Source organism: Choloepus didactylus, chromosome 10 (assembly GCF_015220235.1).
Source record: "Choloepus didactylus isolate mChoDid1 chromosome 10, mChoDid1.pri, whole genome shotgun sequence".
Classification (NCBI taxonomy): Eukaryota; Metazoa; Chordata; class Mammalia; order Pilosa; family Megalonychidae; genus Choloepus; species Choloepus didactylus.
Window position 1 is genome coordinate 81129228 of NC_051316.1, and position 5259 is coordinate 81134486.

Below are 5259 nucleotides of genomic sequence, written 5' to 3' on the forward strand. Positions count from 1 at the left end.
AGTAATACAGAAAGATTCAAAATGAAAATATAACCATCACCCCTCTTACCCATCCTTCTCCATTCTTTTTTTTTTTTGTAGCCAAGAAATAAATGTAATTTTTATTTTTAGGCTGGTCAGTTTATTCTTTTAGGCCTTTCACTTTGAAGGACACATGACCTTAACAATCAAAGCAAACTAGAAAAAGATGACAAAATAACAAACACTGTTTAATCACGTCTTTTGCATGATAAGTATAGATATAAAAAGAATTTCTTCAAATAATTTCATAGGTGTCACTCAGAGGCATCCTTGCTGTCTGTAACATAATGTGCTAAAGTCCTTCAAATAAAATTATAATAACTTAAAATGTATATTATATATTTGCAATTATTTTAAATCATTCTATAGTTTATAGCATGTTAATGGAGTGAGATAGAGATAAAGGCAGTCCACATTCATATTTCAAAGATATAATTACTTCAGAAGTCAATTGAAATCCTTGCTCATGTTCTGAGTATAGCCATTGTGAGAAGACCTAATATACAAGCAGCCACTAATTTTTGATTCACACTTAAGTGGAGGTAGAGCAGCACCAGGGATTCCACATCCCCCAGTGTAGGAAGCATTAGGGCTGGTTGAAATGACTGCTCAAAAAATAAACTTTCTCTTAAATGTTCCTTTATTGTTTTTTCCTCTTCTTCCTTTTGTTGTTCTCTTGCAGATGGAAGAAGAGTAGCAACAACTTCTTTCCTTCCTACAATCTTCCTCTGGCTTTGCTTGGAAACTCAGAGACAAAATTTGTCTATTACACCATAGTGACAGGATCGAACATCTCTATGACGAATCACACTTTGAACTTTAAGGCAAACTCATAAGGATTATACAGAGTCAACACTTGCTTATGTGTTGACTGATCATCTGCATAAAATATTAGCTTTGTGGGAAACACAAAAACAGGAAGAGTTCCTTCCACTATCTCTGGTTGTCTCGTTGATGCATTGGCACTAATCCCCCCTTGCTGCAGCTTCTGTTTTTATAGTCATGTCTATTCTGGACATTTCTTAGATTCAGTTAAAAACTCCGAAGCATTTGGCAATCTTAGGAACACCAGCTCCTCAGAAAGCAGATGCGACTGCTCCTCTGGTCCTTTTGTCAGAGTCTCTAGGCTGCACTCTCCATTCTTAATTCCATAATACAGAGGCAATTACTTTTAAGCTTCCCTATGTTTATTTAGTTTTTAAGGTAGTTTCCTTCAGTTTGCAGAATAAGGTTATTTACAGCTATTTCTCCATGTATCAAATTTATATATTCTCCCTTCATTTTCTTACTACTATTTATGAGGATTTGACTCACTTTTATAATCTCTCTTGTCCCCTACCTATTTCTCCCTAGTATGGGAATAATCAATATAGTATAGTGTTCCAGTTTGCTAATGCTGCTGTTATGCAAAATACCAGAAATGGATTGGCTTTTATAAAGGGGGTTTATTTGGTTACAAATTTAGAGTTCTGAGGCCATAAAAACCTCCAAACTAAGGCATCAGCAAGAAGATACCTTCATTGAAGAATGGCCGATGGTGTCTAGAACACCTCTGTCAGCTGGGAAGGCACATAGCTGTTGTTCTTTGCTCCTGGATTGTGTTTCAAAATAGCTTTCTCCAAAATGTCTCTGGGTCTCCCTTAGCTTCTTGGGGGAAAACTCTAGGCTTCATCTCTTAGCTCAGCATGTCCAAATGTCCTTCTGTCTGCATCTCCAACCATCTCTAAGTATCTGCAAGTATCTGGGTCTGTGTCAACTCTTAGCTTCTCTCTCAAATACTCCAGTGAACTAATCAAGACCTACCCTGAAGGGACAGGGCCACACCTCCATGAAAATAATCTAATCAAAAGTAGCACCCACCGTTGGGTGAGTCACGTCTCCATGGAAACACTCAGTCAAAAGTTTCCACCCTGATCAAAAGACTAATAAATCTGCCCCCACAAGATTACATTAAAGAACATGGCATTTTGGGGGACATACTATATCCAAACCGGCACATATAGTATAATTAATAATTATTTTTTATTTCTCCATTAAACTACCCTAAAACTTCAAACAATGCAATTGGACTTTCATTTTTAGTTCCATCTACTTTAAAAACAAACAAACAAATGAATAGAACTCTTGATTCTTTATTTGGACATAGGGGAATTATCTTGTACTTGCCAGTCCCTTCTCCATCTGAAGTTCACATTCCAACTTCTTTCACTTATAACTTTGCTTACTTATCATCAAAAAGAAAACATTTAAATGCTTGGTATTCAAAGTCTACGGAAGATTCTGTATGTTAAAACCTAAAACATGAAAATTACAGAGTAGCATCTATGAAATGCTGTGTACTAGAGTCATGTAGTGTGTCATAATTACATTTCCTTCTCTGGGCCTCCAATATCTAGAACACACATTTATTCCACGGAAAATCTTCCTTGCACCAAAAATCAATGGATTTTGCTGTTTTATACTCTTCAATTTCTCTAAGTCATGGCATGCTTTGATTTGCTTCGTATTCATACCATGTCTCTCTTCTACATTTTCTATTAACTCCCTTACCCATCCAGTGTTTCTGGTTGCTTTTTGTTGTTGTTTTGGAAATGGTGGTTGTTTTAGGGAGAAGAATCATGTATCTTTTTCACCATATCTCTGATGTCTTCCAGCTTCTAAACCTTCTCTCTTTCTCTACTTATTTGGACCTTTTCCTACTTATTTGGACTGCAACTTTGGAATATAACTTTTTTGCCTTTCTTGGAATGTCTCTGTCATCCTTTCCAACCTCTTGGTTCTCTTGCATCTCTCCCAGAGCCCTCCATCCTCAGCTTCAGTCTGGACTCCTTGGCCTGTGCAAAGCTGTCATTCTGAGGCTTCTCATGCTTCTGTTTGCATGATCCCCTCCTTACTGTAGCTCTTGTCTTTCTCATGGGGGAATCACTCCCTCATTTCATAAGAAAACATTCTCAAGTAATTATCTGGTCTGGGAAGTATAAGGAGGTAAACTTTCTGAGTCCTTGTGCATCTGAACATCTTAAATATTGCATTTACACATGAAAGATAATTTGACTGACCAGATAATTCTAGGTTTAACATTATTTTTACTTAGAATCTTAAAAGTATTGCTTCATTATCTTCTGGTACTGCTGATGAAAGACAGAAAGCCAGCTGAACCTTATGTATACTATCTTCTCTTCTGGAAGCTTTTAGAATCCTCTATATTATACTTGGTTTTCTGAAATTCCTCATACATGTCTCTAAGTTTAGGTCTTTTTTTTTTTTTTCTTTTTTTAATGTAAAGACTGTTCCTTTTTTAATATGTGTATTTCCCTTCAGTTCCAGGAATTTATTTTAAAATGCTATCCTTTTGAGAATGTTTTCTTCTGCACTCTCTCAGCACTCTCCTTCTGGGAATTTGATCAGTTGAAAGCTGGAGTTCTTGGGCTGATCTCCCATCTCTTTTATTTTCAAAGAGATTTCTTATCTTCCAACATTTGTATGGTTTTTAAAAAATATATATTATATTTGTATTTACATTATTAATTTTAAGAGTTCTTTTAACTCTCTTATTATTATTTTTCATTACATTTCCACTATATTCTGTAGGTAGAATACAATGTCTTCTTGAAATTTTGTAAGCTGTTCATTAAAAGGGAGGTGGGGACCAGTGGAAGTTGTTTTTGTTTCTTTAATTCTGCTTTCTCCAGGGCCAGGTTTGCTGTTTACTTACCTGGTTTTTTTCATGACTTTACAGACTTTCCTCAAATGTCTAGTGAACATTTATAATCTCTCCATATTTTTAAATGAGGGAAAAGGAAGTTTGCTTAGAGTATGGGTCTGTGTCCAAGGGCTGCATTTGTTGACTATAGGTTACTACAATTAATTGGCCAAGGAACAGGCAGTGTCCTGGAGGATTCCTTATAGGGTTAACAGGAGGCAGGCAGAATAACAAAGCCCCAGGGATATCTAGGTTATAAACCTCCAAATCTGTGAGTGTTAGGTTACATGGCAAAGGACAATTAAGGTTGCAAATAGAATTGCTTGCTAATCAGCTAGCAATAAGATAGGGAGAGCATCTTGAATTATCCAGGTGGGCCTAAAAGTGGAAGAGAGTATCAGAAATGAGAACCAGAGAAATAACAGTGGGAGAAAGACTCTCCCTGATGATGCTGGCTTTAAAGAGGGAGGAAGGGCACATGAGCCAAGGAAAGTGAGCAGATTCTAGAAGTTTGAAAAGGCAAGGGCATATTTTCCCCTACAGCGTCCAGAAAGGAAAACAACTCTGCTGACATCTTGATTTTAGCCCTCTGAGAACTGTGTAGGACTTCTAACTTGCAGAACCATGAGATAATAAATTTGGTTGTTTCATTTCCAAGTGTGTGGTGATGTGTTACAGTGGCAATAGAAAATTCAAACCGATTTTGGTACAGAGTAGGGTGCTACTGGACCAAATGCCTAAAAATGTGGACGTGGCTTTAGAATTGAGCAGTGGGCAGAGACTGGAGGAAATTTGAAAAGCATGATGGGAAAAGCCCTGGCACTGTGGGATTAAGAAAGCCTTCTTAACCAGAAGGGGGAAGTGAAATGAAACAAAATAAAGTTTCAGTGGCTGAGAGATCTCAAATAGACTCGAGAGGTCATTCTGGAGGTTATTCTTATGCATTACATAGATATCCCTTGTTAGTTTTTAGTGTATTGGAATAGCTAGAAGGAAATACCTGAAACCTTCGAACTGCAGCACAGTAGCCCTTATTCTTGAAGATCATTATATAACTATGTAGCTTATACTGTGTAACTGTGTGATTATGAAAACTTTATGGCTCCCACTCCCTTCATACAGTGTGCGGACAGATGAATGGAAAGATGAGGACAAAAAGTAGATGAATAGTGGGGAAGGATGGGGGTATGCGATGTTTTTGGTGTTATTTTTTACTTTAACTTTTATTATTATTATTTTTGTGTGTGTAGTAGTGAGAATGTTTGGGGGTTGATTGCGGTGATGAATGCTCAACTATATAGTGATACTGTGAACAGCTGATTGTACATTGTGGATGATTGTGTGGTGTGTGACAATATCTCATTAAAATTGAATTTAAAAAAAAAAAAAAGGAAATGAAGAACATATTATTGGAAATTGGAGGAAAGGGAATCCTTGTTATATAGTAACAGATAGCTTACAGGAATTATGTTCTGCAGTTGTGGAAAGCAGAACTTGTAAACAATGAACTTGGACATTTAAGGAAGGAGATTTCC

The 5259-nt window shown here is 36.7% G+C and overlaps 1 pseudogene; it reads right to left on the reverse strand.

Moving 5' to 3' along the window:
* Positions 1-485: 485 nt before the first annotated feature.
* LOC119545247 lies at positions 486-4772 on the reverse strand (annotated as a pseudogene).
* Between the last annotated feature and the right edge of the window lie 487 nt (positions 4773-5259).